The sequence below is a fragment of the Lutjanus erythropterus genome, chromosome 3 (genome assembly GCF_056507025.1).
Source record: "Lutjanus erythropterus isolate fLutEry1 chromosome 3, fLutEry1.hap2, whole genome shotgun sequence".
NCBI lineage: Eukaryota > Metazoa > Chordata > Actinopteri > Lutjaniformes > Lutjanidae > Lutjanus > Lutjanus erythropterus.
The window spans coordinates 4,212,440-4,222,382 of NC_139319.1; the positions used below are offsets into that span (position 1 = coordinate 4,212,440).

General features: G+C 42.5%; 1 long non-coding RNA gene across 1 annotated transcript; it reads right to left on the reverse strand.

The window, feature by feature from the left end:
- Nucleotides 1-8,301: 8,301 nt before the first annotated feature.
- LOC146329469 (uncharacterized) lies at nucleotides 8,302-9,659 on the reverse strand. The gene is made up of 2 exons (XR_014769071.1): nucleotides 9,179-9,659; nucleotides 8,302-8,886 (listed from the first exon to the last, which is right to left on the reverse strand). It is a non-coding gene; the product is annotated as an uncharacterized LOC146329469 (long non-coding RNA).
- Between the last annotated feature and the right edge of the window lie 284 nt (nucleotides 9,660-9,943).

Below are 9,943 nucleotides of genomic sequence, written 5' to 3' on the forward strand. Positions count from 1 at the left end.
TGGGGGCGCTCGATGTCGCTTCTGGCTTCATTCATACCAACGAGGCGGTAAACAGACGGAGCATTAAGGAGGCTTCAAACTGGACCGGACAGCGTTTGTCCTGCAGAGATGCCGCAGGACGCCACCTGTTTGGACAAGTGAAGAAGAAAAAGGGTTTGTCTGAGATAAATAACCGAGAAAAACGTTTTGGCATCGAAAAAGGTGGGAAAGGTCCAACAAACTGCAACTACAACAAACCCTCTTTAAGTACAATGGCAACACCAAAGGATAGGCTCAGATTTTTAAAGTCAATGTTAAAGTTCCCATGAAACAGCCAATGGAGTTCTTATTGCCTACGTGTTTCCAGTAAAAACAGGCAACCAGGAAGGATATTAATTGGCGTTTTAGGTAGCAAGTGGCACCATGCTGCTTTAGTGGTCCATGGATGTAGCAGAGCAATGTCAGTGGAAGCCAGTGTGACAACAGGGAGTACAGTACTGAGGTGGATTTCTTGCTGCGTTTGGTTACAGGAACTGAATCAGCAAGCTGCATGGCTAACTGATAGCAGCAGCAGTTAGCAGTGATCTGACTTAGTAACAAGTAAAGCTGTCTTTTCATGAGGAAACTCCGTAAATGACCTCAGAATTCTCAAATGGTCTTCTTGACTTTATTCATTCACGGACAGGTCATCTTCTCTGGGCTCAGGCCTGTTCTGTTGCACCTAACAGTTACAGTTAGCGGTTGGCTACTTAATAGCAACAATTAAAGCCATTTGTCCATCAGAAAGCAAATTACCGTGAGTTGCAGTTGAGCAGCCAGAGGACATCAGAAGAAAAAAACAGACAACATTTTCACTCCACTCCATAAAATTGGACCCAGTTTCACCCAAATCAGTGAATAGTGCAAGAGCGTTTTTTTTTTGGCAGGGTTTTCTCTAAAATACCATCAAGAATGCCTCCAAAATGACTTTTTGTTATTGTTGGGGGAGTTGCTGGTGTATACTGTAGGTGATATTTGCCATATTTGATAAAACGACTTGACTTCATGGGAACTTCACAGATTTAGCATTGCATTCTAATATTCTAATATTAGAAGAGTGCAATGCTAAATCGGTGGCGTGATGGCACAGTCGAATGTGTAAACAGTCGTAAACTGTTGGGAATTATGGATGTTTGTGGACGTTTATGGGGCTGAAAATCCGTTTTATCATGCAGTGGTTGTTTTTCTAAAAGTATAAAAATCAATTCTGCAGACCCAGATTTTTCTTGTTAGTACCTGTCCTCTAACTTACCCACAATGCAAAAGTTTGGTAGGGGATTCAAGTGTGTTATGCTAGCAGCAGCTAACGTAGCCTTAACACAATAAGTGTCGAGCTTAACATCTTGTTGCTACATAAACACACAAACCGAATGGATTCATGGTATTCAGCAGCCCGGAGCCACGTCGCTGGTATTTATTCTTCCATGTCCCAAAACAGTCCTCAGAAGGCCGCAGGTTTCCCTGTGTACCACACAATCATAAGTGATTTCATAAGCGATGAAAGTGTGGAGCTTATCTTTTTCCTTTATGCTCAGTCCAATGTGGATTTTCCATTAAGATCCTCATTGACAGTAATGGTGAACTGGGGATTAAATTTTCTTTCTTTGTGGAATAATAAGTGACAAAATGGAAAGTGTGAACTCATCCTCTGTAAAGAAGCTGCTTCACCACAAAAAACCACGAGTGGAAATAACTAGACTGGGCTTTACTTTTATCCAACACGCAACTTTTCTGTTTCTTCAAACCTTACATCAGTGTCTCTTATATGGTATTAAATAGATTTTAATTCTACTGTTTTGTGTTGTATTTTTCTATTTTTCTGAGCTAGTTTTTCATGATGTGCCTTATAGCATGAAATGTGTACACAATGCACCCCTTTTGTTCCAGGGCAAGCGTTTAATGCCGCTTACTGTAATAAACAAAATGAATTTTGCATAATTATAATGTAATGTAATTATTCTACGCTAATATAACAGCTTCAGTATCATTTTGATGCTACACTGACCTGTAATAGAGTGAATGTTCCCTCTGTAACTTTGGTGGCTGGTTGCAATCATATCATCAATGTCGGCACAATGTCGCAGACCACCAACTTGGTCACTGATTTTGGTGAAACTGTCATATTTATCATATTTGTGGAGAAAAATGTTTTCTGGTTTTTCTTCAGATGTCTTCCTGCTTCTCCTCCCCAGCTCTCGGTAATTTACCGACTTTCCTGATGGACAGATCACTTTACTTATCAAAATAACTGCTAACGGCAGCTGACGTTAGATAGTTAGCACCGTCAGCTCAGTTAGCCGCATAGCTGGCTGACTCGGGCCACGCTGGAATGGGAGTTTGGAGCACCGGGGGGGCACATGAGCTTTATACCACATGGAGGAGGGAGGTTTTCAGGCTTGGTGTGGTGAAGGCCAAGGGAGGAACGCTGGTGGGGGACAGTGAGTGGGCTACGGATTCAGAACCAGGCTCAGGTTACGGGACATCATGGCAAAGGAGAAGAGACTGAAAAGGAGGAAGCTAAGAGGAGAAAAAGAGAAAGTAAATGTGAGACTGGCTCTTAGACGTTGGCAAATACTTCTTGAAATAAAAGACAGACAGATGTCAAGCTGGCTTTTTGTTTTTTGCGCTCGCTGGGTCTCGTGTTGTTGCACTTGCTGGATCGTAAGTAATGTTGTCCATATTTACAACTTTTGTGTGTAAGTGAATTGCACTAAGAACCTGCAGGAGAGCCAAATTGCAAAACATACCAAATCTTAAATAATATTCCTTTAAACCATTATTTGTGCATTCATTTGTAACAGCTGAAGAAAGCTTAACATGACACAGATGTGACAATTGCACATACATGCTGAGTAAAACTACATTTCATAACCAAAATGTAATTTGCTCAAAATGAGCAAATGAAATAATAATGAAATAAGACACTTTGCAAGATTTTGTGGTATTAAAATGGTATTTTCAAATTGCGCCATGGCTGGATGTTGCTTCCATGTCTCTGTACTGCCTTTCAGATGTAATCCAATATGCCAAGTTGGCTTGAAACACATCATTTACACAATGTGTCACTGTAGATCCTTAGCATGGAGCCACGTTCATGTGCATGTGCACCCCGTCTGAACTGGGTGTGTGTTGTATGACAGGCCTTTAGGATTACACCAGACGAGAAGTATGGAGCCATTTTATGGGTTTTGGGTTTGAAAACTGGTCACCATTCACTTAAATTGTTTGGTAGATACTGCAATGCTGTTTTTCTGTGAAACTTGTACACTTTGTGGACTAAAAAACTAAACTTGACCTTCAGTCAGCATGAGGGTGAGTAGATAATGACTGAATATTCCTTTTTAGCCAAATTATCCTTTTAAATGACACATGAAAAGCTTAAAATGCGTAGACATGTGCTGATGTTCTTAAAAGAAGTCTGGAATTTAAACACCGTCCCATGAGATCACATTGAAAATTTACGTAATGTACAAAATCCAACATGTGAGACTCCATGTGGGGGATGAAATGAAACACCCTGCTTGATCTGAAGAGCAGCAGCACAAACACTCAGACTACTATCAACACTGCAGCCCTCCTCACTGCTACACACCTGCCGGCTGTGTGTGTCTGCTAGATCCTGAGGGAGTCCTGCGGTTTCCCACATCCTGCGACAGCTGAGCTCCCAGGTGCCCGAGCTCGGTCCAGGAGAGCAGGAAGTGTCGGGACATCCCCCCCCCCCCCCCAGAGTCAACAGGGAAACAATCCATTAAACAGAAGGAAGAGCTGAGACTGAATCAGAGGACGGAGGAGTGGGATTCGATTTTACAGTGGAATTCCCTGATGGAGGGACGTGCGTTCACATTTCTAATGAGGGGAGTTTGTTCCAGGTGGAGGTCAGATGTCACGGCAAACCAGGAGATGGAAGGAGTTTAGCTCAAGGACATCTCGGCAGGGTGGAAGCATGTTGTCTCAGGCAGCTTCTCTCCTCATAGAAAGTGAGAGGTGTGTTCATTTGTATTTTATGCCTCCATGCAGACCATCTGATATTGTGAAATTTTCCCAGTTTCACAAAGGAGATTCCATTCTGTTCACACAACTTCGTCAGCATGGAAGTATTCCCAGCTCAACATTTCTATAAATAAAACTGCAGTAGCTTGATAACAGAGCGATTAAATGTCTCACAGAGTGGAATCTTGCCATTGCAGATTTCAGGCAGTTCACACACCCTTACACACACGTCTCAAACTTTCACTTTTACAATACAGAACAACCGCTGCTGCTAATTTTTTATAAAATAAAATATGGAGGATGATTGCACATTTTGAGAAAGTTTTAAAAACCTTTGCAATACATTTTCATCCTGTTCTGTCTTGTAACCTTTTCTTATTCTTTTTAAAAATTCTTTTAGACTTTATTGGAAGGCACAGTTTGTAGAAATGGGGGAGAGATTGGGGGCAAGACGTGCAAGAAAGGGCTGCAGGCTGGGACTAAACTCATGGTGGCTGCCAAGGGCCACATGATCTACCAAGCACCAAGATCTCTTATTCTTATTCTTATTCTTCATTCTTATTGGGCAACATCAATTGAAACACTGCACATATAACCTGGAGCCAGGTCAATTTCTAGTCTGTTATGAACAGCTTTAAAATCATATATATTAAATATTTATGAAGACAGTTTGATAAATTAGCAAATGAAAAAGACAAGAAACTCAACATATAATGTTACGCATTTATTGCATATTACTACACTGACTTGGCTGTAATGGCATTTGGCTTTCATGCCCCTAAAATGATGAAAATCCAGGCCTGCCGTCTCTTATTATAGTCCCTTGATTCAGGTAAGAAAACTCCCACCCTATGACTGCAGAGTGGTTAAGGATTACATCAGCTCTGAGGGGCAGACGCCCTTATTAGTCTCATTTACTGAGCAGGAAAACAAACATCAGCATTTTGTATTTTTGGCTGTTTTCATCCTGCAGATTGATGACTGGCAAAGTATCACAGCAGCAGCTCTGCAGCAGCTCTGTGGAAGAACGAAATGTGACTCCGGGCGCTGCATACCGTCACATCAGAGCGTCGGGAGAACATGACCGACACTTCCTAACATTCCTGTCGCCGCTCAGATGCAGCCAGAGAGAACATTGTCATGTTTCCAGCTCTCTGATCTGCTGGCCAGCATACACACACACACACACACACACACAGAGGAACAGAGGCACACACACAGCAGAGGACAGGCCTGTACATGACGTGAGCACCATTGCATTGCTGTGTGTGTGTGTGTGTGTGTGTGTGTGTGTGTGTGTGTGTGTGTGTGTGTGTGTGTGTGTGTGTGTGTGTGTCATTCTTTCTCTGTTACACTGAGGACTATTTCAGGGTGTGGACAAAGAACTCTGAGTGGAGAGTGTGTGTGTACATTCAGCCCCGCCCACTGAACACTGACAAACATGTCAATCAAACCATCAGCACTGCACGACCACTGGCTCCTGTCAAACTAAACACTTTGTTTAAACGTGTGTGTGCGTGCGTGTGTGTGTGTGTGTGTGTGTGTGTGTGTAGCAGACACCTTACCTCTGCTACGATTAGACCTGCAGAATCATTCCACAGATATATTAGCTGCTTAATCCAGTGCAGGTCAACAAGGTCACACACAGCCACTCTGCTGCCCGATGAAGACACACACACACACACACACACACACACACACACACGCACACACACACAAAACAGTGTGTAAATACATGCACACGCATGACACACAACTTACACCAAACGTATGTAGAGCCTGACGGATATTCCTTCCTTTAACAGAAAGAATATGTGAATTATACATAAATATCACATGCGGAACATCACTTATCATGTGTCACACACAAGTTCACATGATGGGATTTTCAAATGTTAAACATGTGACATTCAGGACGTTACAGTGAGAACAACGGTATCAGACAGCAGCAGCAGATCCACCAGAGCAGCTTCAATAAGTGGAAAATGTAAATTCCGTTTTGATTCCGTAAAACATCTGAAAGGAGCAAAGTGCTGGAACTGGAGCTACATGATCGCTTGAAATTTGGTGCAAACTTCACCACTTTTAATATAACTGCCAAACACTGGTTACCTCAGCAACAAGCATGTATTTATTTCTGGTTTAAATGTAACACAGGGGTGTTTCTTGGATTTGAGGACATCCAGGGCTCAATCCAGACCACTGCACACCTCTGCCAATCCTAAATGTACCCAAGTAGTTTTTTTTTGTTTTTGTTTTTTTTGCCTAATCCTACCCAAACTTTCACAACGTTAACCACGTGTTAAAAAGGCTTTCTGGCAGCTTTTCGTACAGACACTCAAGGCTGCCTTGTGTGGTTGTATGGGACACTGAGGGGAGCAAAATGTCAGTATTGGGAACATGTTGGAAAGGTTGTTTGTGTCACTTTGCCCATAAAAAAATTTCTGGTGTCTGGAAGGGAACACTTTATTTTCAAAACTCTCATAAGATTTGTATGCATTGTTTTTTTAATTGCGCACACTGGTCAAACTAATTATGTTTTATAATGCAACGATGTGATGGTAAAGATCTGCTCAGGTTTAGTGACAAAAGAAACTTGGTCAGAGTTTAAGAAAGAAAGGTTAAAATGATCCATCTCGTGAGATCTTTGCAGGTCCAGGGTTCCCTTTTTGAAACAACGTTTAGTTTCTTCCTCACGTTGGTTGTGTGAACTCGCCACCACTTGGCAATAAGACAGTAAGACACATGCATTTCCACATATAAGTCTTGCCTTTGTTGCATTCACTGAAGATGGAAAATACAACACTGCTGCCATTTCCCTATGAAATAAACCATAACTGAATTAAAAATACTCATGTGGAATTCATTTTATTTATTCAGATTAAATAGATGTCATGGACAAAACCAACAAAAAGAAGAATTTATCAAACTGTTACTCAGATTAAAGTCTGTTAAATGTTTGAGAAAAGTAGTAAAAAAAATTTATTTTTCGTGTTAACACACTTTCCTGGTTGTTTGATTAAATTTAGATTAAATCAAACCACTTGATTTTTTTATGTTTTCATTTTACAAATTTCACAAAATAGGCTTATAAATATCAAAAAAGGATACTGCATGTCCATGAACTGCAAAATGCTAATTATTAATTACTTACTGAAACTGTATTTCAGCCACTTTTTCACTTTGATCATTCTCACACAACAGAAGCTTAAATAAACATTTTTATTTTTGCAAGAGCTTCATCCTGACTTTATCTGGAAGTCCTGTTTCTCAGAGACCAGTCACAGGATGGACAGGGTGTCCTTGTAGTGTTAAACACTCACAATGGATCTGACACACACACACACACACACACACACACACACACACACACACACGCAGACACGCACATTAATGAAGTGTCAGATGGAGGACTGCCAGCATCATTACACTTCTCTCAGGCTAATTACATGTCCAACAGGCTCTTTAGTTGATTCACTGGACTGAGTTACAGCATCAAGTTCAGTTCAGAGGAAACTCGACCCTGCATCACCTGACATACAGGTGCTAATGAACGCACACACGTGCACACACGATGGTTAGCATGTTCTGTACACCCATCACACACAGCCCGAGGTGTCACGCATGCAGGTATACATCCACACACAGAGCAGAGACGCACACGTGTATAACACACACTCCTCGAACAGCCTCAGGAACTAAAAGACAGAGAGGTGATGCAGAGTGGAGAGATTCACATGAACCTGCTGATCCACTTTCTGTCAACACCACAGATTTCAAATCAACCGAAAACTGTTTTCCTCCTTTTCTTAACTTAAACCCACTGAACCACTCTGACAAACCAACTGACCTACAAACATATAGTGTGGCGCCTAATTTTGGGAAAAAATCTGTACGGAAATTAAGAGCGAGAGATTTCTCATCCTATTGAATTGTGCCATAAATTACTAGAGGAGGGTGGTAACTAAGTACAAATACTTTATTACTGTAGTCAAGTAACTTTTTCAGCTATCTGTACTTTACTCGAGTATTTATTTTTCCTACAACTTGATGACACAGTAGAGGCTACAGCACCAAGGTGGTTTTCTTGCTGGGTTTGGCTTCAGCACCCCGGGGCTAAGTCACAGCTAACCAGTTAGCTAACTTGCTTTAGCCAGAAAGCGTTTCATTGGACAAAAATGTAGCATACGCCCCAGAGTGCAGGATGAGTCGTCAACAGTTTTTAATTGTTTTCCAAGAAAGAACAAACTCTGAAATACTATTAAAAATACCTGAGAATACCTACAAAACCACTGTCATTATTGGGCAGATACTGGCGTACACTGGGGATATGTAGTGCAATATATGTGATAAAAACACTTAAACATCAAGTTTGACATCATGGGAACTTTAACATTGAGAAAAGAAACAATAAAAGTGATCAAATCAAACAGTTACAGGGACTTCAGCTCAGGTTTTAGATAAATAAAGACCTTGTAAATGTCTTGACTCTGGAAGTGAAAGTGAAAGTTAATGGCAGGAAGCTTCCCTGAGAAGGAGCAATAAACATCCTCCACCCCTCCGCCCTGCTGTCATCCCGGGGGCGTAAGGATGACAAACTCCCGAGCTGTGGCCGTGCAGGGGGCCCTTGACCCCCCCCTTCTGTTCCGGAGCCTTCCCAGCTGTGAGCCTCTGCCCGCCCGGCCCCCTGGGCCCCGGTGGTCGAAGTGATCTATTGCCGTTGTCCGTCCGGCTAGAAGCGGGCCGCTCCTGCCCGGGCGCAGCGCTCCGGAGGCCCGTGTTTAGCCCGATCCAGGAAACAGGCCCTTCCTCCGCCTAAACACGAAGAGCCGCTCAGGGACCAGCAGTGGCACGCCGTGGGCAGCACGGCTCTCCGTCCTGCAGCAGAGGCGGGGTAACTGGCAGGTCAACAGTTTATACCAGTTTATACTCCCATGCAGAATCCAAGCATATGCATAAAAGCAAACAAAGCACATGGAGACACACTGATACTCTTACTCTCATACTTTCATGTGATTTTTATCATACTGAGTTTAAAGCAGAAAGAAGACATTTTGGACGTGTCAGATATGATAAAATTCAACCCTTTAACCTCAGACAGTCTTATTTCAGAAGAATAATTGGGAAAAATGAGTCAACTGGTTTTGTGCTCAGTTGCTTCAGTAGTAACCTGTTTCTGGACTCTTTCTGCCTTCATCGGGAGTTAATCCATCAGGGCTGACAGAGGTCGTGTGAGTGGGAACTTTCTCTGCATTTTATGAACAAGTGAGTTCCTGCAGGACAGCATGGGAGGGGTGGTGGGGGGTGGGTCTGCCGTCCAGACAGGAGAATATACATCCTTCCTCTTCTAATGGTTCTATGTCTGAAACGATGGTTTGGGATGGCAGATCATAAACCGCAAAAACCACAAAACACAAACACGTTAGCCTGAACAAGGAGGAGGGATTCTGCTCATCTGCAAATATCTTGAAAGTTACTCCTTGAGGGCTCGATACTGGAGACCAAAGAAGAAAAACTGTCACTCTAAACACTTGAAATGTCAGTTAACCCAACCTAACATTACTCAAAAGCATCTAACCACTTCGAAATACACATCCAATATTGTTGGGCCCACATGAAATTACTTAAATTTAACCACCTGTTGTAGGCGTGGTTGTGGCTGGTGTGTGTTTGGCCACATATAAGATGAAGGCCGCTGAATGTGAGCATGAAAACAGGGTTACTCACCCTCTGAAGTCCAGTTTGCCTCCGTGCTTCATCCACCAAAAGGGCAGCTCCTCTTAATCAGGTGAAGTCACAGCTCTTCACACAAGTGCTGGACAACTGATGAAGATGACTGATGAAGCATCTCCTTGCGTCCTTGTCGGGCTGATGACGTCCACTAGGGTGGTAGCTGGAGGTTAGCACCAAAGCTAATTAAGTCCAAAGTCACATA